The sequence below is a fragment of the Bactrocera neohumeralis genome, chromosome 4, assembly GCF_024586455.1.
Source record: "Bactrocera neohumeralis isolate Rockhampton chromosome 4, APGP_CSIRO_Bneo_wtdbg2-racon-allhic-juicebox.fasta_v2, whole genome shotgun sequence".
Taxonomy (NCBI): Eukaryota; Metazoa; Arthropoda; class Insecta; order Diptera; family Tephritidae; genus Bactrocera; species Bactrocera neohumeralis.
In genome coordinates this window covers 74,306,990-74,334,538 of record NC_065921.1, presented here as the reverse complement: position 1 = coordinate 74,334,538, position 27,549 = coordinate 74,306,990, and the positions used below count along the sequence as shown (strand labels likewise).

Sequence of the window (27,549 nt, the reverse complement as noted above, 5' to 3'; positions counted from 1 at the left end):
CCTCTTTATTTAATGTATAACTTACTAATTGTGAAATTCTTTCACAGCCGCTTAAAATATTGTCAAGGAAATCCGAGTAAAATTAGGGAAAGTCAAGGCAATGCGCGCGTAGTCAAGGCAGTTCAAGGGAATGCGCCAGCTAGTGCGAGGGTCAAGAGCAACACCAATGTTTACTTATCGGGTATATGTATACATATATATATATATTTATAACTGCAGCGCTGACAGAGTTGCTATTTAAGCAATTTTGCTCTCAGCGGATGGCGTCTAGACAGTCGCGTTTGGCCATGGCTTTTATGTCATGTGCAAAATTGCGTAAAAAATGGGGCAACAAACAAATTAACGGCGTGGCGTAAAATTTTTTGAAGTTGATATATAAAAACGAAATATAAATATGGGTCGCTACATTTTTAATTAATTTCATTTTTGTATTTGTTGCCTTATGTAATCGTGGAAAATTGCGGTTATGCACAGCGTTGCTTCTGCCTTGAAGTGTTTCACATGTTCAACTGTCTGTATAGCTATGATAATCATGTTATTTTTTCACTTAATTACTGCTTATGAAAAGTTTATTTTGTGTAATATAAACTGGGCGCGCAATATTCAACAGAAGTTCCTTTAATTATAATTTTTTTTTCAGATGAAACTTTAAATGGGCAATTTCTCAAAGAGCTGACAGATCGAGTAGACTGCAGGAAATGTCTAGAGCAGGGCACCTGGAAACAATGGAGCATCTCTTGTGCACTTGTCTTGGCAAGACTACGCTGCAAGCATCTGGTATGATACACTGGAAGAGTTATCGATAGTGAGGCCGTAGTGTCTTTTAAAATTCGCCTCAAGCACAGGCATCTTAAAGGATAACTACTCCTCTTGTACCTAGCAACTGAACTCCATCTTGTATCGCAAAAGACCAAAACTGGTCTATACCTCCCTATTGGCTTACCAGATTAACCTAATCCAACCTAACTCTTGAGAAGCTCTTCCGATTTTTTTTTGGGACACTTGGACAGCTTAGAGCGCCGGTCCGTTGTGGCAACTAAGATTGCTATATAATAGATTATAAGACCCTTACAAATCTTCACAGCGCTTTGAGGCTATCACTAATTTGTTGAGACAACTAATGTCACTAACGGCTATATCTTCAAATTTGCCAAATATAAGACTACCAAGATGTTTCAGCCTCAATCTTGCAAATGCTGGACAATGGAGAAGAAAGTATCAGGATGTCTCCACCTTACTCTTCTCCATTCAGGTATGACAATTAGCGTCCAACAAGACTTTTAGGTTTATCGTTAAGCCCTTACGACCGCGACAAGATGAACTATGCCAAGGTCAAGTAAATCACTTGTGTTTTACTCCAAGCCAAAAGAATACTACAATCACACATGAGCTAGTAGTCGACCAACACCTGCTAAGCGAAGTCCTTTAGCCCAGTCCAAGAAGGCAAGATGCCATTTTAGACTCAACTCGGTCTCATTCCGATTTAAGTGAAGCAGGGAACACTTGCTCATCGGTTTTACAGTAGCCAGCGATTCCGCTATGACTAGACACCCAAAAGAGTCTGATGTTGAAGTATCTTGATGCTAATTTTAATAAGGACAGACACAACTTGACTAGCTTTGAGCACAAAGTAAGCGATATCAGCGCTAGTATTGCTACTTTGCCTTCGGAGTGAATGCGCACCTTCCTGAAAAAGGCTGCTCTTATTGCGAGCCACTTCTGCTTGAAAAACAATAAGATCTTTTTACGTAAAACTCTACCTCCTCTTCGTGATATATCCGTGAATAAATCACTGCACCTCTTCTCCAGCGGCTTCTCTCCATTCAAATATCTCTCGACGAGTGGCCTCTACGACGCAGTGATCATAGTTTTCAGGAATTCAGTTGAAAGTGGAGAGATTTCGATAGAGCTTGTTATCATATAGAGGAGATAGGACCATAAATTATGAGTCAGAGTCAGTCAGAGAAGTTATGAGTAGTACGAAAGATCATCCGCCAGAATGGTCTGCCTATAAGGTTTTCAACTATCTTCCTACTTCAGAAACAACAATGTCATCTGATCTGTGGTCAAAACTCTATATGCTTTTATTTAAACAATTCTCGGCTTTTTTTTTTGAGTCTAAAGAGAATACACTCTATAATGATATACAGGAAATGATGTTGATGAAATGTGTAGGTAGTAAAAATTGGAGAGGAATGTAGAGATAATAGCTCGCAACAGAAAAACAGATAAAAAGTACACTGAATGAAAACTGCAACACTGATGAATCTTTGGCAAAAATCAAGAACCAGAAAAAAGGAATTGAACACAAAATTTATAAAGAAATCGGCTCATACTTATTTTCCAATTATAACTACAGCTATTCTCACTTCAAAAGCTACCAATTCTCTGGTAATATGTTTCACAAGTTCAATAAGTATTTACTAATGTACATCAACGAAAAAAGATTGATGAAAAGTCAAGTTACTTGAAAAAATCGGCTTTACCTTTTTTACTAAATTTAATTAAACCTACTTTGTATACAAATTTTTTTTCTTTGTCAATATTAATGCAAAGTGTTCTACAAGTTCAGTAAGTAGTCACTAATATAACCGAAAAAACTTTGGTGAAAAGTTAAGAACTTGAAAAATATGCGTAACACACAAAATACTTGAAAAAATCGCGTTCATCTACTTTAACAATTATAATTAATCATATTCTGTATACAAAGTCTTTTCTGTCTCAATTCTCATGCAAAGTGTTCCACAAGTTCAATAAGCAATTACGCTCACAGCAACCATAGCAATATGAAAATTAACATATCCAACTGATTCTACTTATTTGAGCTATCAAATACCAAGCCTTACTACACTTTGCTGTAGTTTGCTTAAGTTGAAAAATTATGCTAAAAAACTTGCCACATTCTCACCTCAACTTGCCGTCATGCTATTTTTAATCAACCATAATTTTCGATATCCCAGTACCGGGTTGGTCAGGTACGATTTAATTACTTTTCCGCCCAAAACAATTTATATGCGCTATCTCGCCTGCCCACAGTTGACCTCGTTGCGACGTAAAAAGGTCGGATGCGGAAGGGGCATTACTTCCTGCACGTGTTTCACTCCTCCACACAATTTTTATTGTGCTGTGTTTGCAATGCAATGGTAGCTTTCCGCGCACACAATGTCCAGCTAACAGCATCTCTATTGCGCTGGCAACACTGAACACTGCCCGCAGCAAGAAAAGCAAAGCGCTAGAGAGTGTACTTTTCTACATGCTGATTGTGTGGACTGCCATGACAACTTGAGTTTTGCTTGCTACCGTTATTACCTTGAACAAACAATGCCACATACAAAACGTTTGTTTTCGTTCCATTTTTTTCGGGTTAAACCATTGCCGTTGCTACAGTTATAATCCAAAAATCATACACAGGCAGCCCACAAACGCGCGCGTCCACATGTCAAATGCTGGAAATTCAATTAAGGGTTAAACATTGTTATGGATTTTTCAGCAGCGCTTGAAGTACATTTTTGCTCCACTTTTTATCGTTAGCAAAGCGAATAGCTGTGGGTGTTATTGGAAATTGAAAATTTTCCTCAGTTTTCTTGTGGTCAATGCGTGAACCAGGGTATAAAGTGTAGAACAGCATACAATGGGTGTTCCTAGTTAAGGTATTTTTTTCAGCAGACTTGTTTTGACAGATCACGCGTGTGTCGTGTCAAGCTGTCATGTTATTTTTGTTCAGTATTGTTTGGCATTTCATCGTGGTAAGACTTCACGTTCTGTAAAGAATGTGTTCTGCGTACTTCGCTCAACTTATGGTCAACATAAACGGCCTACTGATCAGACCCAACATTAATTTTTGGATAATATTCAACCGGATAGACCACGTCCAGTTCGCAGTGAAGAAAAAATAGCAGCCGTCGCTGTGAGTGTACACGAAGATCGTGGAGAACCGATTTGGCGCCGCTCGCAGCAACTCGGGCCGACGTATGGAACGACTTGGCGCATTTTAGGATTTATTTAGGAGTCGCCTGACCTTCCCAAGCGACATTACTTCGCTCTATGGTCTTTACAAATGTTTCAAGAAGATCCGATGTTTTCGAGCCCAATTTTGTTGAGGGAAAAGACCCATTACTGGCTCAATGGATAAGTAAACATGTAAAATTCCCGCGTTTGCGACGAAGAGCAACCTGAAGAGATTCAAGAGCTGACACTTCATCCAGAAAAAACAACGGTTTGGTGCGGTTTGTAGGCCGCTGGAATCATCGATTCATATTTCCTCAAAAATGATGCCGGTGAGAAAGTAACCGCCCATGGCGACCACTATTGCGCCATGGTAACCGATTATTTGATCCCAAAAATTGAAGCTCGTGATCCCAACGACATTTTATTTCAACAAGACGGCGCCGATTCACACACAACGCTTTAATCAGTGGATTTATTGAGAGAACACTTTGTTGAGAAGATAATTGCAAGTTTTGGGTCGGTCGATTGGCCACCTAGTTCGAGTGATATCACACCGTTAGACTCTTTTCTGTGTGGATATGTAAAACCTAAAATCCATGCGGACAATCCCTCTTCGATTTAGGTCTTAGAGCAAAACATCAAGCGTGTCATTCGTCAGTTACCAGTCGGAATGCTCGAATGAGTCATCGAAAATTAGACTTAACGGATGGCCCATCTGAAACGTAGCCGCGGCCAACATTTGAAAGGGAAAATCCTAAACAAAACAAATGCCAAGGAATGTTCTTTCGAAGTGAGCTTTCTCCCAAAAATCTTTACCAAAAACCAAAACGAAATCCCAGCGCAATCTCAAAACCCTCAGCTCCTCATAACAAAATATCTGTACTTAAAAAAATACATTTGTGCTCTCCTAAAGTTTCACCGAATCACACTGAAAATCCGCGAACTTTATAAAGCAAAACACTTGCTTATTATGAAAGTTTCGTTTCAAGCACATTCTTGATACTAGTTATTATACACGAGTTTATCAAAAGTTTAACCAATCGTCAAGTTGAAAGCTAAACTTGCGGAGCATATTTTATGAGTTTCTCAAAAAAATATTTGCATGCTGCATGCCACAAAAGTGTTGCATAAAAATGCTCAAAAGTCGCAGAAATTATATAATATGTATTATGGACAAAGTTTTGAGCTATAAATAGCTTAAGCGCAAGTAAGAAATGCCGGCAGAAAGCGTAGCTGTTTAAATTGCTTTGACGATTGACTGTTTCACAAGTTCACTTTGCGCTTAAAAATTAATTTATGAAGTTATGCTTGCAAATTCAAAAATTTATAAATAACTGTTGTGTAATGTTAATAAATATTTGTACAGAAGCCACTTAGATGAACTTTGAATTTACTTAAGGGTTATAGGCCCTCTAAAAAACTAATTTTGATATTTTATACACGGAGTAACTACGAGTAAGGCAAAAATATCTGAATTCCTGCTCCTCAGTCTTAATTAAAAATAAATTTGATATAAAAAATACTTTTATGAAGACATTTTCTTACAAAATGGTGGCGTTGTGTCAATCATTTTTATATTATTTTCAAAGAGCGACAGTTCTGATTCCAGGAACTCGTGGTAACTAAGAAAAACTGCAAAGGAATATTCATCTACTCCTACGTTAGGCTTGCTACTAAAGTCCAGTGTGTTTCCAAGTTGACATACAATTTTCGCAAAGTGGAGAATAAATACAACATTTACAATATTTTACCAAACAAATGACAGTCATTCTATTACATTTTCCACGAAGTTAATACTATCACTTAGAGGAAGCGTCAAGGTTGCTAAATATTCAAGACTGAACTCGCCACAATGCTGTCAACTGTTAAAAGATATCACAATTTCACGACAATGGCGAGGACGTACTGAGAGCAGTTCGCCACTATTGGAGTTGGAAGGTATCTAGGTGTGACTAAGGTGTGACTTTTTAGTTGGATGCTTGTTGCTGCTCAAAGCACGGCATTCAAATAAAGAGCCTTACTGTGGTTGGGAGTACAAAACAATGACATGGGTTTCGGTCTCTTCGATAAACAACTCAACAGCAAGGCACTAATTAAAGATGCCTTGATAGGCTATATTTAACAAAAAATGGCATGGGTCTTCTTGAAAAGAAAAAGCGGAGGAAACTAGCTGTCGAAAACAACCATTCAACACTAAAGTCAGGCATAACAGTGGGCCCTCAAATAGACAAGTCACGAATGAAGCTTGCGGATACCTGACGCCTTTCGTATTATGTTTGCCTTACTTGCGTATCAGGCGCTATGCGCAAGCGGACCTACTTTCAACTCGTAGATACAAAACATGCACCAATCTAACGAAACTAATAAAGAACACAAGTAGTCCGGATCTTCTTGAAAAAAGCCAGAGGGAACTAATTGTTTCCAAAAGAGAGCAGCGTTCGTAATGAGCTCAAAAGTAACGGGCATAATGATAAAAAATTTGAGCTGCCAATGCAGCTGGAAAAGGATGTTGTTGTTGTTTTAACGGATGCCGGATTCCCGTTGGAATGGTAAGGATTAGCTAAGTTGTCGTCGACGTCATCCAACGAAAGACACAAGGAATGTGCTGTTTCGACGGAGTCGGACCAAAGGTGACTGCCAGATGATTTCTGCGAATGTTGTCATAGTCCGGATTGCATTATTCTGACAGGTCTGGAGCTTCCTCGTCTGCGTTTCACTGTATCCAGGCGACGTAGTTAAGGGCCGGCCGACCGATTGTCTTGTATGTTGCCAACAACGTTTCTTTGTCCTTCCGCCATGTGCTACCGGCTACTGGATTTTGTTGCGACTTTGTACTTTGGCGATAATCGCGGTTGTATAAGGAGGGCAGGAGCACAGACAGTCTGAATCTGGACGTCATCGATTGCAAGATCAGGTCTCTAAGTGCAATATCGTGCAATCATCAGCGAACAAGGTGGTGGAAACTCCCTCTGGTGAGCTGAAAAAGGATCGCAATCATCGTTAAAATGTTGCTTGACGATATTCCAGTGGCTGCATAGATACAACTTTTTGTGCTCATGAATTTCACTAGCAAGACGGGGAGGTTCAGAGGAGAGGAGGAATAGAGTCAGAAGAATTTTAGTCCCGTAATTTTCGCAATGGGCCTACGAAATGCCTAGGTGCGTCCTCATTTTCTACTTATATAAATTATCAGCACGACGAGCTGATTCGAGTCTATGTCCGCCTGTGTACGTACGAGAAGCAGTGTCTCAGTTTTTGAGTTCTTTCCACCCCAAGAAACTTCTCATTAAGAAGAACCGTTCAGGGGTTAAATGAGTTGGCGGGTTTCAAAAAATCTAATTATACCCTGAACAGGGTATATTAAGTTTGTCACGAAGTTTGTAACACCCAGAAGGAAGCGTCGGAGACCCTATAAAGTATATATATAAATGATCAGTATGTTGAGCTGAGTCGATTTAGCCATGTCCGTCTGTCTGTCTGTCCGTCCGTCCGTCTGTATATATACGAACTAGTCCCTCAGTTTTTAGGATATCCTTTTGAAATTTTGCAAATGTCATTTTCTCTTCAAGAAGCTGCTCATTTGTCGTAACTGCTGATATCGGACCACTATAACATATAGCTGCCATACAAACTGAACGATCGGAATCAAGTTCTTGTATGGAAGGCTTTCACATTTGACAAGATATATTCTCGAAATTTGGCACAGTTTATTTTCTAAAGCAACAATGTAATCTCCGAAGAAATTGTTCAGATCGGCTTACTATAGCATATAGCTACCACACAAACTGAACGATCGGACAAAAGTTCTCCTATGAAAACTTTTGCATTTGACAAGATATATTCACGAAATTTGGTATAGATGGTTTTTTAAGGCAACAATGAAATCTCCGGAGAAATTGTTCAGATCGGCTTACTATAGCATATAGCTGCCATATAAACTGAACACATAGCTACTAAAAGAAATGCACCTATGAAGAGTATATCAGCTTCGGTGCAGCCAAAGTAAACGTTTTTTCTTGTTTTTTATTGTCTTATTAAATTCTACAACATCTCCAAAATATTTTCCTAAATTTCCAAGTTGATCCGAATAATAGTTTCGTAGATACAGCCTTGAGAACTTGTGGGATTGAGGCTAGCTAGACTAAGCCGTCTTTAACGAGTTTTCTCGAGAACTACTGACCCAATGTTAATGAAATTTTAAACAATCCTTTAAGATACAATTCTTAAAGACTTTGACGAAGAAATTTATTTGTATTACAACTATTAAAAAATAAAATGTCGCGAAATGTTTACTGAAAACTTAATTTTTTTAACTTAATCTTTTTCCAAAAATTTCAGATTTTTTTGTTAATAGTGTATATTTACAAAAAAAAATTCTAATAAAATATTTCATTTTTTAAATGAAAAAGTAATTGTTGAAAAATTTTTTACCCAAGGAAACCGATGTAACCCCTTAATACCTTAATTATTAATTAAACATTTTAATATTCTTGGAAAATTTATAATAATATATATTTCTAAGCCAACTTCACTATCACTTTTTAACAGATAAATGCTGACTTTACCAGGGCATGATTTAAAACATGCATACTTCCATTTTAATTATAAATTGCCGCAAGTGTTGCACAAGTTCAGCTCAACAAACAGCGCTGGCAATGGCAATCGCCAACTGAAATGCGCAATTTAAATATTGGCACAATATTAATTAAGCAATATCTCAGGCGATCATAAATCATGGCAGCACATTTTCACATTCCACATGTAAATTTAAATCGTTATCAAAATGCGTTGCAGCGCACACCCACTTGAGAGCGAGTTACGGCACACTGTTAGCATAGCGCTGCGCTTGGCAGCCACAGCTGTCATTGCCGTTGGTCGCTTGCAGCTGCTAAATGCAAATATATGCAAAATGCGAGATTTATGCTTTGCGGTTGGCAAGCATATATTAACAAATACGCGCGCGAAATGAGTGGAAAAATCGGAAAAATTAAAAATCTTCGCAGCTGGCAAAAGTTATGAAATTGTGTTGGCAGCGCATGAAGGTGCAGCATCACATTGGCAAAAAAAAAAAAAAAAAAAAAAAGAAAAATAGCATGTTGAAGTATTGTTCGGCGCCGCGAAACACGCACAAGAGAGGTGTTATAAGCAAACAGCGGCATTTTGAAAAGTGAGTACTGTGTGTGTAGGTGCTATGTAAACACAGCAACACCATTCATCGGTGTTTGCAGCAGTTGCGAAAGTGTGTGCGCCCACGCACTAGAAACACCGAAAAAGTCAAGAGAACAACAACAGCACCTGCAGCACATATGTGCTCAATTTTCTGGCAATAATTACTGTTACATGTATCTGTGCTTTAAAAAATATGAAAAATTTCGAAAATAAGTACAATCATTTCTCGACTTGTGGATTAAAATTGAAATATATCTTAAAGGGTGAATACAGTTTGCCTGGCAATTGTTAAAGGCTCTGCTCAAATTGAACTCTAATATCTTTAGCCATATTTTTAAAACTTCAAACGATTGTGAAGGTCAAGGTCAAGGTCAACGGATTCCATAACACTATACTGCAAAATTGAGCTTTTCGGCGTATTAGACCAAACCAACTTTTTTCAGCAAAAGAAACGATGATTTACCCATTTCCCGAAGTTAGCCTCCAAAATCGAAACATTTGCCTTCGAATTTTGATATTGAACTTGTTAGGTTAGGTTACAATGGCTGGTTGTCACGCCATACATATGCCATGCAAGTGAACCCACGCTTATGATCCTGAAGATACTGCATCCCAAAGAGGCTTGTTCCATCTCACCTCGTTCCTTCTATCAGCCCTTTCTTGTCCTTGTGCCGTCCATCCTCTTTTAATGTCACTTGAAACCTTATCACCAAGATGAACCGCGATAATTTATCCACCGACTTCTTGTTTGTCATACCATCACCGAAAATTCTTGTATTTTTTTAAAGGAAACCGTTCCCATGGCAGTCGGATCTAAGTAACTGAAACGAACCCGGGTTTTTATCCGGCCAAGGACTGCCAAATCGGCACCATTCCTCGAAATTACTTCAGGAATGTGTGAATCCGCTACAACAACAACGACAACATTCTTGTGGAAATTTCACCTAACGCCGCCAATCGTGCAACTGATTTGGCTGCCGAGCTTTCCACTCCAGTACCAATTAGTGGTAGCTTGAGTAGCCCTACGAGTGCTGCCATGGGAGTGGTTCTTAGTGCTGCTGTTATGCAGTGAGCAACGAACCGCTGTATTCACTCCAATGCTTTGCTCTACAAAGATTTTGCTGGCAATAATGCACCTAAACACCGTTATGCAAGATTGGCTTGACTATGTTTCCACAACAGTAGGGTCTATGTACCTGGAACGAACTCGGTTTTCTTAATCGGTCAAACACTGCCAAGAAGAGAGCATTCATCCTGTTATCTACCTTGAGTTTTCACATCAGTTTGCTGCCCAGATTTACTCCCCAGCTAGTTCGGCTGTGTAGCCTATCAGTTTGGGCGCTCTGCCCTCAAATTTTCCCAAAAGCTCATTTACTACATTTACTACAAGAAAGAGGCGACAGTACACCACCGAAAAAGTTCCTGTTTGCCTCAAACTAAGCAAACGATCTTCGGATCACAGGAGAGGCGTCAGTATATCACCTGAAGAATTCCTGTTTGCGCCAAACTAAGCTATCGGGCTTCGTTTCATTCTATATTAATTCTCCTGCAGCTTAGTAGACCTTTTATTTATATTATGATGGCGGGTTCTATTCCAGCTGCTTCCAGATTATTAACGATTACGTCATTGGAGACATTATTTAATGTCGCGCTTGTGTCAAGAAAGACGCCCAGTGAATAAACTTAATACTCTAGAGCTATCTCTGTATCCAAAGTTAATGAATTATCTGCAGTCTCATTGGATCTACCGTTCGTATAGGCGTGCTATGCTTTCGATGGGGTAGCCGCTGTAATCTTATCCCCAAATTAGACATATGTATAATAACTTTTCGGGAAGATATAAGGTTAGATTTATAAGACATCTAGAGGCTTTTCGAGAAGATATGAGTTTAGATTTATTAGTCTATATGCTTTTGAATAAAGGTGTACTCTTTTACCCGCCTTAAGCATGAATATGACCCCTGCCTCTTTCTTTTAAGGTTAGGCTTGGAGGTTAATTGAGCGTAAAACATACTTCTCTACTTCTCTTATGTGGCCATAAGGTTTGATACAAACACTGTTCAAACATTTTGCTTCGTAGCTAGGGAAAATAACGTCTATATCAGGAGATTTCAACGCTTCGAAGCCGTTGAGTGTCCAAAGTATTTTGTACTTCGTTATATTATACTATCGGAGGGGACATGCTCCTTACAGACTAAAAATTAGTACTTAGCTTTCATTAACTCTGGAAAATGCTTGTAGTTCTCTGTAACCAGTCCCTTCTCCACATTTTTTACGTACTAGACTATGGGTAGTCGGGTGCTTAGATGCTAGCAGTATTGAGCTTGTTAAAAATACCTCAAATTTTGGAGCTTAACTTCGAAAAATGCGAAATTTTCATTTTTACATAGGATTCAGCTTTAAGTGAGTCCTTTGAAAAGAAAGCTGATAATCAGTTACCAAATAAATCGAAAGCTAGTACTAGCGAACCACATCAGCCTTCAACTATACAGAGCTCTTAAAGTTGAGACCACTGACTCCGAATTTCGGTCGTAAATTTTAGTAATTTCTACACGTTGTTGCATCAGATATCTTTCTAAAAAAATTACAAACTTTACTTGAGAGTAATGTCAAAAGAGCGGGAAAAAATATGGCGTCGTTTGCTGCCCCCTGCGGCCTACTTTTGCAGTGCCCTATTGAAAATCCCTATACATGTTGAACATATTGAATGCCGTGATTAAAGCTTACTTGAAATTAGAATTCTCAATATCGAGCGTTATCTTAATGGAATCTTTTGATTTACACGACATTTATTTAATTTCCTCATACCTCGCACACAAGCAGAGATTTTATACGGCACTGTGGAAAATTATTGTGAAATTGGCTTTCAATTTGTACAGCATTAAAAGCAGACTTTTGCAGTGAGGAAAAGGAAGCGAAATAAAGAAATCTTGTGTATAAAAATAGCAACGCGGTAAATCGGTTTATGACAGCGGTATAATCGTAATTGTATGTAAGTACCTGATAGGCATACAGGCGACAGTCGCACGACACACACATGCATACATATGTATGTCGCACGAAGCAGCACAGCGCAACAAAATCACGAATAATCAGCAGCGCTGATAAAATAATCTCACTTGAAGCCATTTCCTGCTTTCGATGCACAGCGCACTCCACACCGACCAACCACAGACGATGAAGCACGGGTAGTGCAGCAGAAAAATCGCAGAAAAAAAGTATGTGCGCCAAGTGCAAATGCAAAAGAGTATGGCGTAAGGTAATTGAAAAGCATAAATTCGTACAAATTTAAGTGATGGAACCACGCTTTAACGACAGCACCAAGTAAGCTGCGGACTACTCTTCTTAGCAGCTATGCAAGCGCCAAGTGTTGAAAGCGCACTGCTTTTCACTTTTCACTTTGCATTTTTTTTTTTTGTGTACTTTTCCGAAAGGAAATTCAATATTTTTCATATTTTCTGTCATTTTCAATATACTCACTTAGTGCATATTGCTGTGCTGAGTACTTATTTTATATTTACGCTGTTAAGCTTGCACTTACCTGTAAATAAAGAAAGAGAGAGAGAAAGCGGTTTATTTTTAGTATGACTTTTAAAATGTTCGATTTGCTAAGAATATGTAAATAAATTTTAAGCAAATAATATTTTAGTTAACCAGCGTCTGTGCGCAGCAAATTGAGTTGAAAAGTTAATTGAATTTGCAAACGTTTCACAAGTTCAGTGAGCGCAGCCAGTCGCATATATACGTTTTAGCCTTTTTAATTTTGATTTTCTTCAATTTTAATAATGTTGGTTAACATAGCAAGTATTGAAAATTATAACCAATAATGCTGTTGGTTCAATGGGTTCACTAAAAGCACAAAACTCAAATCAAAAGCTAGAGAAATTTCGCTGAAATCAAAATCCTTGAATCTTTAAGTATTTGTTTGACTTAATTCCGCAGTTTTTGAAATAATGATCTAAAATTTTGCACACATAATTTTCCCAAAGAGAACCTGCAAATTTGTCGGAAACACCAAAATCGGACTACTAGCACATACAGCTGTCATACAAACGGAACGATCGGAATCAAGTTCTTGTATGGTAAACTTTTTTATGTCAAAAGCTATACTCACCAAATTCAGTGCAGATAATTACTGAAGACAGCGGTACAATCTCTGAAAAAATTGTTCAGATCGGAAAACTATAGCGTATAGCTGCCATACAAACTGACCCATCAAAATCAAGTTCTTATATGGAAAACTTTTTTATGTCGCAAGCTATATTAATGAAATTCTGTGTGGATGATTATCCAAAGCAAAGCTTTAGGTTTTTAAGAAATTAATCAGATCGGATCACTATAGCATATAGCTGCCATACAAACTGACCCATCAATCTCAAGTTTTTATAAGGAAAACTTTTTTATATCGGAGGCTATGTTCATGAAAGTTTGTGTTAATAATTATACAAAGTATCTCTACAATTTTATAAGAAATTATTCAGATCGGATTACTATAGCATATAGCTGCCATACAAACTGACCCATCAATATCGCATTCTTATATGGAAAACTTTTTTATATCGGAGCTATATTCATGAAATTTGGTATTAATGATTATTCAAAGCACCTCTATAATCTTTTGAAAAATTGTTCAGATCGGACACTATAGCATATAGCTGCCATACAAAATGGCCCATCAAAATCAAGTTCTTATATGAAAAACTTCTTTATGTCCAAAGCTATATTCACGAAATTTGGTGTTAATGATGAACTAAAGTGTCTTTATAATCTCCGAAAAAATTGTTCAGATCGCATCACTATAGCATATAGCTGTCATACAAACTGACCCATCAAAATCAAGTTCTTATATGGAAAAATTTTTTATTTGTAAAGAAATATATCTGAAATTCAAGGCGTATTATTACCTAAGCCAACGCTGCAAACTCCGCAAAAATTGTTCAGATTGGACCACTATAACACATAGCTGCCATACAAATTATCGCATCTCCTACAACGAAAATTTACAATTTTCCTTCTTTTGCATATTTTTAACTCAAGCGCCTCGCCTACATATTCTGCTTAACACTCTGAGCATACCCACTGTGTTTCACAAGTTCAATTGGTTTATTTACCTTACCGTTTCTTCAATTTTTGCAAATAATAAAAATTTCTTGGAAACAATTAAATTGGCAGACTACAAGGTACAACAGTAGGCTGCATAAAAATACATACACAAAATGTTTGTGCCAGCAATAAATACAACAACAAAGTGCTTCAACTCGTGCTGAAATAATAATTCAATTTCTGACAATTTCCTTAAATCAACATAAAAGAAAATAGTTGCAAGTAAATTTCAAATTAATTACATAATTCCCGCACAAACTGGAGGGAAATGTAATAAATCAAGCTACCTGAAAAAGTTTCGGCCATGGCAAGCAGACAATAATCAAATGAAATTAACTGGTATTTACAAACAAGTGAATAATTGCATAGACTATAAAATGAATGAAGGACCTAGAAAGACCGAATGAGCGCCGAATTGAGACAGGATAAAATATACTACTGAAAAGCAGCAACAACATCAACGAAAATTTCACATGCAACCGAGTGACACTTGACATTTACGAAAATTACGCAGCAAAGCTGGCAGGCAGTAGAGTTGAGCACGAAGCGGCTTGGCAGCAACACCAGCGCCAGTGAGTGACAACAAGGACACGTAGATATGTATATATGAAATTATATGGAACTGAACATAATTAAAATAAATAAGTAAATGGCAGATAGTAAAGGTTGTAGAGACGGATATATATATATAAATATATTGCTTACTGTAGTTATATACAACTGCCTTTGGTGTTTGGCTAGTTGGAGCTGTTTGCGAGTCGAGAATTTCTGTTGTTAGTTCAGTGGCAACCACATGTGGCATGCATATATACGCTTGAATATGCGCACAAATAAGCAAAGGTACGCACAAAAGTAATTAAGAATGTCAAACAAGCGGACTTTACAACAAAAAAAAACACTAAAAGTATATGTAGAGATAAGCACAGCAGCAAATGAGCGCACAAATACTAAATGAATATATGAATGAAATTAACACGGTAGGACAAAAGCATTTCTGTATTTTTTTTTTTTTTTTTTTTTTTTGTTTTTTTTTTTTTTTTTTTTTTTTTTTTTTTTTTTTTTTTTTTTTTTTTTTTTTTTTTTTTTTTTTTTTCCGTTTTTTTTCGTTTTTTTTGTTTTTTTTTTTATTTTTTTTTTTTTTTCCTTGTTTTTTTTCCTTGTTTTTCGGTCAAAGGCACACCAGGGATAATTGTAGACTTATCTGATTGTACGCTTGATTGCTTGCTTTGTGTAGTCATATGCGCTTGTTATATTTATTTTTATTGCTTGGCCTTCTTACTTTTTTCCACTACGTATGACGTGTACAGTTATGTGGAATGTGAAATTCCTGGAAATTTTTATGTCGCATTTAACTCGCTGGTAATCGCACCCAAAAGGCTGAAGGCCATGCACAACACACAACACACGAAATGTAAAGAAATAATCGTATACATATGTATATACATATGTTTGTATATAGTTGTATATATGTATATTTGTATATATATTTAAACACTTGTATGCGTGTTGGCAAATTCGCAATTAACAATTAACGCCACACCCTTTTAAATAGTAGTGCACGTCAGCGTAGGCATTCGCCTGGCGTTGGTAGACGACACTGCGTATACGTAACCTGCTGCTAATATACTTTCATGCGCCTTTAATGTTGGATATTTCCATTGAAAAACGTCAACAAATAATGCAGTAAAATAGCAGTAAAATAAAATTGGTTTGCAGAAATATTTGAAATATGTGAGAAAATATATGTGAAAAATATTTGAAAAAAAAATATCTACGAAAATTTTTTTTAAAAATATTTAAAAATATTTTTATACGAAAAAAAATTTAAAAAATACTTAAAATATATACGAAAAATATTTTTAAATAAATAATGATAATTTACGTTTGCCAATAAAAAAAAGAAAATTTAAAATTTATACGAAAAATATTTAACATATTTTCATACGAAACAATTTTTTTTTTTAAATATTTGAAATATTTTTATACGAAAAAAATTCCAAAAAAATTTAAATATCTGTGAAAAATATTTTTTGAAATAAATAATGATACGTCAGGCTAGCGCAGCATGTGGTGCGTTTATAAAGCTTGCGAATATTTGCTTTTCAGTTTACTTTTGCATTTTATCACACGTTTTTTAACCCGATTGCTGCTACATATTTCAGCTTATATTAAAAAAAAAAAACATTTCTATATAATTTTACATTGTATTTTTCTCGACCAACAACTCAGCTCTGCTCCTTACAGCTGCCCTCCTTATAGCTCTATTCACCTGTTGCTCTTTTAACTATTATCGCTTCATATAATCATATATGTATTTACTATATATACATACATAAAATAAAGTGATAAGCGTAACGCCTGCTTCTTGCTCTATAACACTTATCTATATTATATAACGCTGTCTATATGTCATTTCGCAAGCTACTAAGTTTACACTTTTCAGTATTTTTTTTTTCTCAAATTTTATCACTCACTGTCACACGCTCCCCCATGTCATTTAAGCATATATTTGCGCGTTATTTATATGTAGCAAGTGCTGGTGGATTGATTGCACGCTGAGGTGGGTGTAGCAGACTGTATGTGGCTGTGTGAATTGCCGCAAAATGAGCCGAAAGCGAAAGGTATGTGCACGTCTAGCAACCTGTTGGCAACAGCTAAAAGGTGAAATACATAAACCGACAGAGGTCAATACAAACGCTCATGCGCGTGTACACATAATGTATATGGCACATTTGTAGATATGTACAATTTACCGTATATACATAAATATTGTATGCTTTTAGTTCGTGTATGTGCTGCACAACCCCTCCACGTTCAACTTGTTTTCTTTTCTGTATATATATACATATAAGGTGTCTACGCCAGTAAAGTAGAAGATATACATTTCCACATTTGTAGCATTAAAAAGCGTCGGCTGTCAGTTCAACATACCATCAAATTAGCCGTCAAATAATATTAATAATTTATTAAATAAATTTAAGTGTACATAGTTCATTGGACTGGCTTAAAGCTGCTTCATGTATGCCACGTCGCTGAAGAGAACTTTGTTGGTTTTTATACTATTTTTTTATATTTGTCCGTGAGAAATGATATGAGATACTCATATGAGATATGAGTTGAGGTGGAAGAAATAAGTAAAAAGGTGTTAACTAATTTTATGTGTAATAATAAAAAGTTTGTTTTTACGGCATAAAAAGAAAAATCGATTTCTCGTCCATAATTAATTAAGTTGTACCTTAGTAAAACTGTTAAACAATTTCTCAAATAATTGAGAAAAATTTAAAATTGTTTAAGACATCACTTTTTTGTCAATTTTTCATTTTGTTTCACAAGTTCATAAGTATGTTTGGTCAATTTTTGATGTTGTTTCACAAGTTCATAAATATTTTTTGTCAATATTTGACTCCGTTTCACAAGTTCATAAATATTTTTTGCCAATTTTTGAATTTGCTGCATTTGTTTCAGAAGTTCATAAATATTTTTTCAATATTTGACTCTGTTTCACAAGTTCATGAATATTTTTTGTCAATATTTGCCTCTGTTTCACAAGTTCATGAATATTTTTTGTCAATACTTGACTATGTTTCACAAGTTCATGAATATTTTTGCCAATACTTGACTCTGTTTCACAAGTTCATAAATATTTTTTGTCAATATTTGACTCCGTTTCACAAGTTCATAAATATTTTTTGTCAATTTTTGATGTTGGTTCATATGTTTCAGGAGTTCATAAATATTTTTTGTCAATATTTGATTCTGTTTCACAAGTTCATGAACATTTTTGTCAATACTTGACTCTGTTTCACAAGTTCATAAATATTTTTTGTCAATATTTGACTCTGTTTCATATGTTTCACAAGTTCATACTTATTTTTTATTTCATACTTTTAGGCGTATATAAATATTTCTTGCTTATAGCAACAAATATTAGAATTGAGCGTACTTTTTTAAAAAGAATTTTTAAATTTCGGAATTTTGCTTCCCGAAAGTAGGTTATTATACGAACAATATCCTTTAGTGGGAAAACTTCTTAAGGTTTCAACCGCGTAAAAGGCCATAATTATTGTAGCAGCGAAAACTCTTTGCTTGCGTTGTTGGATATCGCGTATGATTAAAAAAATATATATAAATATATATTCTTGAAATATATAAAAATTATTTATTTAAAAAAAATTAAATTGTATTTTGGTTTTAATTGCCAAAAATCGCTCTCTTACTAAGTGTGCGTAATTGGTGATGATTACTGTGTTAGTCATACACTTGAAGAGGATTCTGTTGAAATTCATGTCAACCGCTAGCATTCTGAAGCATGACTAGTTCTCATGAAACTCGTAACGGAAGTCCATCTGGTATCGCAAAGGACCAAAACTGGTCTATGTGTGCCTTATAAGCCTACCAGACTAACTTGAGGAACCTAACCTTGAATGTGTTAGTCTCATGTGTTTCACAAGTTCATAATTAATCGTTATTGCATTCTTTTTGGCTTATATTAATATTTACTGCTTATAACAACACATATTGAAATTGAGTTTAGTTATTTAAGAAGAAGAAAACTTGTTTATTTTTGATTCTAACCAATTTATTTACACTTATTTGCCAATATTAATGCGTTAATATATTATTTAGCTGATTAGTTTCTTACAAATTTTAGAAATGATTTCGGAAGTCAAATGTTGAGGAATGTTTGGCAAACAAACAAGATGGCTATGCTATATACAAATATATATACATAGAAGTAAATATTTGGTATAAACATCTAAATAATTCGGAAAAAAAATTTCAATGTGACATTTTTTTTTCTTGCTATTAAGTTAGATTTATGCCTAGTCGGAGCATAAAACGTCAAAGATTTATTGCCAGTTTTTGTAAACCTATTTGTTGAGCAGTAAATAAGAATGAGTTGTGGTTTATGTATTACTTCAATCAATTTTAGGAAGATATATCCAATTTATGAACAGACACGGTAGAAGTGAATTTGATGTATCTTTTATGTATGTATTTAATGTATTTTACGGTTAAAATGAACTTGTAGAACAAACCTTTATTCTTTTATAGTAAAATTGTGTAGTGAACTTATGAAACACTCACTTTGTATATATTAAATAGTTAAAGTGAACTTGTGGAACACTACAATTGTACAGTGAACTTATGAAACACGCTGCTTGAATATATTAAAACAGTTAAAATGAACTTGTGGAACATTGAAACGTAGCTATTCAAAGGCTTTAAAAAAGTAACAGCTGTTTGAACTTACGAAACACGCTCTCAACTAAAAATCAGCTGTAGACATAATAAGCTAAAACAGTTGTAAAAGTTAGCAAAATAATATTTTTTATAGTAAAATTATATGGCCAACCAATGAAACGGCCTTCTTAGATATTTTAAAAAGTTCAAAATAAACTTATGGAGCAACTTCGGTATTTGTATGAAGCATCTAAAAACGTAATAGATTTCTGAACTTATGAAACTCCCTACATTAATAAACTCAAATACTCAAATTGAACTCGTGGAACACTATCGGTAACTATACAAATGCATAGAAAAATGTAACCGGTGTTTGAACTTACGAAACACTCTGTAAAACGCATAAATACATACTTCGATGAAAGTAATATTGTAAAAGGAAAATCTTAGAGTTTTGTAGATTATGATTGAGTCTATAACTATTATATATTCGTGTGATCATCCATGCTTGCTGACAAGCTACTGACTTTGTGAGTCTTTTTCAGTAAGTGTCATTCATTTGAAGCATAGGAAAATGCTAATTTTCCACTCAAATATGCAGAGCTTTAAGCCTGAAATAGTATTTTTGTGAGGACTTCTTTCACATTACTTTAATATGGAAAAAACCTCAGCTGAAAGTTAACGTATTTTGGTCGAAGTTTATGGAGTCTATGCTGACAGCTGAGCGAACGTGAGAATAGTGTTTTGATTGCTTTAAAAGCATTGATTTTGGCTTGGAAGATAAAGAGCAATCTGGACGACCAACAAGTTTTGATGATATGGAACTGGAGGCATTACTTGCAGAAGATTGTAGAAACAAACACGTAAAGAACTCATAGAATCTTTGGGAGTTACTCAAGCAGCCTTTTAAAAATATTTTGAAGCAGCCTGGTTATAAATGTACAGTGAACTTGTGGAACACATTCTGTAAAGTAACGAATATTCCACTAAGAACTTGTGACAAAATGGGCATGCTTTACTATGAAATTTCATCTCAAAAAATCGAAATTTTTTACTGTCAGATTTCTCTTAACTTAACCAACCTATTTTCACCACTTTTCTGAAAAAAGAAATATATTTTCCATTATTTTTTTAAGCAGTTGAGTCAGACATAGCAGGAAATAACAATTATTAATTGCTGCCTTGCACTTATAATAATTATTATAATATATCAAAATGACTAGAGTTTGCCTTGTCTGATGTACATATATGTACATACACACTTCTGTATAGTGAGAATATATAACGAAGCAGTAAATGTAGTAGTCGCGTATACAAACTACATACATATTTATAACTTTATTTCGAAATTATTGTGCTTGCTGCGCGTAAAGCGGCTAAAATTAATGACCTTGAACCTCACAATGTCACGCTACAAGTATCATTATGATTTTACGCATTCTTATATATCTAGAAATATGGCGTTTGCTTTGAATTAGTAGCACAAAAATACAGCTTTATAAGCATTTGGTATAAAGGAAAAAAAGGAGAAAAGAAAAAGGAAATAGCGCGTGAAATATTTTTTCGGTATCAAACACGCTTTGGTATACCATTGTACACGGAGTTTTACAAGTAATATGCCAAGCAACAGACAATACAGAATATACAACAAATATTATCATACATACATCTATGTAACATATATTGCCATATGTAAAAGAGTAAGAGGCATGGTACAATATGTATGTATATATGTATGTACATAAAGTAAGCATAAAAGCATGAAAATATTTGTACACAATTATACCTGTCTGTAAGCGCGTGAAATCAAAATGAAAATTCATATGATTTGCGCACAAGCCCTAATTGATTACAGTAATTCGCTGTATGAGTCAAGTACCGGGCGGAACTACAAATCATCACCTAAAATGCAAAACAACGTATCATCGAAAAAGTTGAAATTGAGTTTTTTATTGTTTACGATTCACTACATCAAATTACATATATGTAGCATCAAATTTTCAGTTTCAGCTCTCAGATATAACCAATTTATAACCACTACATAACCATTTTATAACCAGTGCATAACCATTTGATAACCAATACATAACCATTTTATAACCAGTGCATAACCACTTGATAACCAATACATAACCATTTGATAACCAGTACATAACCATTTTATAACCAAATCTCAAATTTCGTTTCAGTATTATTGGTTTATATTATATCGTTTTTCCGTCGCCTGCAAACTTATGAAATGTGTTATTATGTTATTTTGCATTTTAGCTGACGAAATACTTATCCATACTCACTTGCATAAAGTAAAGCCAAAAATAAACGAAAATGCTGCGCACACAACACCAATAATTCATATTATTAATTACTATTCATATCTATGTACATTGATTTAATTCAAATATTTTCTATACAAAGAGCGCACATTTTGACTTGCAGTATGGCTTATTAGCGATTACTGGAAGTGATACTACTAGTGGCTTTCAAATGAATGCTAAAACACCTACACTGATATTGCTTAATACACCGATGAAAATAATTTAGTTGATACCGATGGCTTTGCTATTATTAGTAATGATTACTAGTAATGAATACAATTAATGATTACTAGTAATGATTACATTGAAATATTGCTAGTAATGATAACGAGTTATGATTACCAGTAATGATTAAATCAAAATATTGCTAGTAATGATAATAATATCTAAGTAATGATTACTAGTACTGACTAGTTATTAATAATTTAAGCCAAAGGAAATTGTATGTTTACTTGTAACGATTATCAGTAACGGCCAAAAGTAATGATGGCTTGTATTGATTGCAACAACATATTACTAGTAATGGCAAGTAGTTATGATTACCAGAGATGAATATTGATATTTACCAATTATGAATTATTTAAACAAAAACAAGTTATAAGTTTACTTGTAATGACTATCAGTAATGATTACAAATAGTGACAAAAAGTAATGATTATAGTATTTACTAATTACTAACTAATTTAACTAAATGCAAAATTAATTAATTTAATAAAATGGAATTGTATATTTACTTGTTACGATTATGAGTAACGGCCACAAGTACTGACGAGTTATAACATGTTACTAGTAATGGCAAGTAGTTATGATTATCAAATCTGCATAAAACTATTAACCAATTATTAATTATTTAAACCGAAGCAAGTTGTATGTTTACTTGTAATGATTATCAGTAACGATTACAGTTAATGATTACTAATAGTGACCAAAAGTAATGATTACTAGTATTTTCTAATTATAAACTAATTTATTGCTTGTAATGATAACAGTTAAAGATTACAAGTAATGAATACTAGTAATGATTACAAGTAATGATTACTAGTAATGATTACAAGTAATGATTACAAGTAATGATTACTAGTAATGATTACTGAAAATTAATTAATTTAATAAAATCAAATTGTATGATCATGTTTAATGAGTAGTAGACCTGCAGTTATGGTAATTGTATTAATTACTCACACTACTCTAGTAGAAAGCATTTCATTGTTTAACAGTTTATATTTAGCATATAAGTACAACATCTTTTACAAGAGAGACTTTGTCAAACAATTTATTTTCCACGTTATTAATATTTCATGTAATAAAAGTTATGTTACAAATCGTTTACACCTCACACATCTTTATTGCAATAAAACTCAAAGTATCTACACACCTTATACTCATATAACGGTACATTATTTACCCTTCATTCCCAAATTTTCATATTTTCACAACCTACAGCTGCGCACATGCCTAACTGCCGCTTTACTCGCTTCCCGTGCTGAATAATAGTTTTGCTTAGCATAACGTTAGGCGCATATTAACACTCCACTATGCAAACTATATAAACTGCGTAGATCTTGCCGCCACCGTAGCCTTGCATGAATTTCACAAATTGCCACGGCACCAAAGCACAAAATGTTGCCAAAATATGAAGCCACTAAAGTGATTATTGTTACACTTACACTCGTTGCATGCATAAAATATTAGCGCAACTCTAGGCGCAAATACACAAGTGCTTGCTTTTGTGCATGGCAAGTAAGGCATATACTATGTAAATATAACTGCACTTGTGCTATTTTATATTTAGAACGCATAGCCGAGTGTATGCGCCTGTAAGTATGCATCTTTTGGCATGTGTAAGCGTAAGCTTCTCTGCAACGCAATTTGTTTGTCTTGCTGCAGAGTTGAGAAGTTGCTGTATCTATGCTAAAATTATACAACTTTCACATGTGTGGGCATTTTATAGTCAAATTATATATGTAAGTATGTACCATATGTATTTGTGTATGTATAAGCAAAAGGGTACAAACTAAATTATGCAATGCAAATGCAGGTGTGCAATTATGAATAAAATATTTATAAAATAAAGCGCACAAAATTCGTGGCAAAGTGCTTTTTAAACTTTTTTTCTTTTGTAGATGCTATTATTAGTATTAGTTAGATGTGTGCTTTTAGGGGCAAAAATAGATTTTTTTCCTCAGTTGTTGAGATATCGCTCTGAAACTTTGCACACGTTATTTTCTCTTCAAGCAGCTGCTCATTTATCGGAATCATCGATATCGGACAACTATAGCGTATAGCTGTCATAGCAACTGAACGATCCGTATTAAATGCTTGTATGGAAAGTTTTATTATTTGTGAAGATATACTCACTAAATTTCACACACATCTTCATCCAAAACCAAAGTATGATCTGTGAAGAAATTGTTCAGATCGAACCACTATACCATATAGCTGCCATACAAACTCAACGTTTGGCAGCAAGTTCTTGTATGAAAAACTTTCTTATTTGCAAAGGTATCTTCACCAAATCTCATGTACATTATTTTCTAAAACAAAGGTATAATCTCTGAAGAAACTATGTAGATCGGACTACTATAGCATATAGCTGCCATACAAACTAAACGATTAAAATCATATGCTTGCATAGAAAACTTTCTTATTTGAGAGATATCTACACGAAATATGGCACGGTTACTGCTCAAGGTACCGCTATAGTCTAAAAACTAACAATTTTGAGAAATATTAGCAGTGTTGCCACCTTTTTTTTATAAAAATACAAGATATACTTATAGCATAACAAAAAAATGTTAAATTCACTTTCTAAGCTAATAAAAAATTAATGCCGAATTATTTGCATCAACTAAATTTAGGTTTGTTACTTCCACCTTTCTTTTGAAGCAAAAATTATGCGCTAATTAAGTAGTGCGAAAGCTCATACTACAACAACTCATATCTCCCTCAAACTACAGCTCAATCATCAATAACACGCCAAATCCCACAACGACGCATTTAACCTTCTACAACACAAAAATAAAAGTAATAATAAAACAAAACTCCTCTAATAATTATTATAATGAATACACGCATATATAATGCAGCACAACTTTGCATACATTTAGGCGCACTTTGTTGTCATAATGCTGCACAACGAAATCCCACAACAAATTCTGCGCTAAACCAAAAATTCTTAGTGAGTTGCGTGGGTCGTGACGTCGTTGTCTTCACCGCCTAGAGCGTGTTAACGTACTTCGCGTTATTTTTTGTTAAAACGCCTAAAAATATGCCTGACATGACAACGAAAATGCGCTTCATTAATCATCGTCAAGTAAGTAAAGCGATAAAAGCAAGCGAAACATTTGCTTTGCAGCAGTTTTTACTCGTTTAACACGCGGCAAAAGTATCTAAATAAAGAAAGCAAGCAACCGTCAGCGGCCATGGTATGAATGTTTGTGTGTATGTATGCAGTTGGAAAAGTTTTGAGCTCAAACTATGCTGAAGGAAGAAACAACACGAATGAGAAACAAGTTAGAGTTGACAATCAATCATAATTTCGTGTCTTATTGATTGGTCAGTTAAGACATTGAGATGCAAAGCAGATAAAGTGACAACACAGTTAGAATGACAAAGTCGTTTTTGTGGATATTTCTGAGAAATTTTTGCGCTTAGTTGAAACTTTCAACGTGGACATGGCTTTGAAAGTTTTTTTGTATGAAAATTAATGATTGCCGTTGTGAACGACACGTGTCAAAGCAAAACCACAGCGCAATCAACATGTTTCCGCAACTTTACACACAATTATATTCTAATTTAAAAAAATTGTGGTTAAAATTATGACGAAATAACGCATTGTATATATATAAATACACTATAAATTCTTAGAATTCATATAGGTTTGTCATTAAAGCGCCAGCAAAGCGTGCACTAATTAATGCATACTTGCGCCTAAAAGCAGGCCAGCTAAACGCATATGCGGCTAAATATCATGTAAAGTAGTTGGAAATAGATTTCTTATTCAGTTATTAAGCGCGATAGTTGAAATTTGCTCATACATTATATGCCATAAACGTCACATACTTCAAACATGTAAAAATAAAAAAACCCAAAACCGAGAATATTTGAATTTTTCACAAAGATTTTGTGTTATGTGAAAAAAGTGTGCATAGAAAAGTTATAGCTCATTTTATTACCTACTACTTTGCTATATGACTTTTCACTATAGGGCTTTTAGTTTTGTCGAAAATGGAGATACACCGTTTTTACCACTTAAGCGGTTACTTGTAACCGAAATATACCAAATTTATAACCGATTAAGACCCAGTACCTTAATATAATTGTGCATTTGGTAACCAACTGACAAATTTTGAGACTTCTAAACCAGCAAAGACAACTCAATCATGAAAAAGCTGACTTTTCGAAATTTTTTATTAAACCTTTAATGACAACTTGAAAAGGCTATATTTCGAACTTTTTATTCGACCTAATGCATTGTGAAACTAAATTAAGCTTAGATCAGACTAGATGTCTAAGCAATACCGATTAACTTTTAAAACTTTAGGCTTTAGAAGAAATCAAAAAGCTCAAAAAAAGCTTTATGTGGTCCCTCCTTAAGCTTAGATCAGACTGGCTGGCTAAACAACATACAACAAATTTGGAGTCTTTAAAAGCTTACCATGTTAGAAAAAAAATTATAAAACAAAATGCTCAAAAAAAGCTCACAAAAAGCTTTATGTGCTCCTTCTTATAAACTTTAGTCTGAGCTCGACACTTAGTCCAAATCAAAAATAAGATAGCTTTCATATAGATCCAAAGCATTATATTTTTTATACAACCGCGAAAAGAGCCTTAGAGCTTTTCGTAGCAACTTTTTTGGGCTGTACACTTGTTATCGCTCTCATAAGCGATCTCGCTGTTGATGCCTTTATAACAATTTAACATACTCAATTATCATAGGCGGCAGCAACATTGCTTTTGAATTTTCAAGTTGATCCGAGTACTAATTTCGGAGATACAGCCTTGAGAACTTGTGCCCTCGAGGCCAGTTAAGCTAAGTGCGACGCCTTTAAACCCGTTCTGCTCGAAACTGTGCTTTCGAAATCGGTTGGCAAGACTTCTCTAGAACTAATCAACCGATCTTCATGAAATTTTACACAGATCTTTAAGATACAATTCTTAAGGACTTGAACGAAGTTGTTTTTTTCGTTTACAACTTTTTGAAACAAAAAACTCTCGATATTTTCATTAAAGTTTACATCTTTTTTGTTAAAACATCTGCCAAAAATACAATTTTCAGTATCTTTTTCCTCTGTCTGAGTTCTAAGACACCTATTTTTGCACTTTAGATGATCCTGTAAGGAGTTATCCTGCCAACGCCGACGCATTTTTTTATTCGAGGGGTCACGGGACGTCGCAATGGCCGAGTTTAAAAATTTATTTTTTTCAAAAATTTCAAAATTTCTTTGCTAATAGTGTTTGTTTGTAAGTTGTTGTAAAAAAGCTGTTTTTATCCGGGAATGGGGGTTTACATGGGTTGTAACACCTTAAAAGTTCAACCATGCGCTTCCCTTTCCTCTTCTCGACATCACATCGAACGTATATATTTTTAGTAAAATAATAATTACTTTAATGTTTCATATTTTATCTTTCGCTTGTTATGGGTTTTAAGCTACTGTGACCTCTTGTTCCCATTTTTAAGGCTTCTGTACTGGGTCTTAACGAGACCTTGAAATGAAAAGTAATTTCCGAAAATTTGTCAACGTCTCACTTACTTCAAGAACTGAGTATATTAAACCCTCTTTTAATTATTCATTTCATGCCGTATATGTCATTCCATATTATGTCCAAA

General features: G+C 34.7%; 1 protein-coding gene and 1 long non-coding RNA gene across 6 annotated transcripts in view; one reads left to right on the top strand and one right to left on the bottom strand.

The window, feature by feature from the left end:
* Positions 1-15,310, top strand: part of LOC126756715 (uncharacterized) — a 96,100-nt gene extending 80,790 nt beyond the window's left edge. The window contains exon 2 of the long non-coding RNA XR_007666630.1: positions 15,202-15,310. This is a non-coding gene — a long non-coding RNA (uncharacterized LOC126756715). The remainder of the gene's footprint in view (positions 1-15,201) is intronic.
* The window catches only part of LOC126756676 (homeotic protein female sterile), a 154,516-nt gene that overhangs the window by 82,361 nt on the left and 44,606 nt on the right, over positions 1-27,549 (bottom strand). The window lies entirely within an intron of this gene.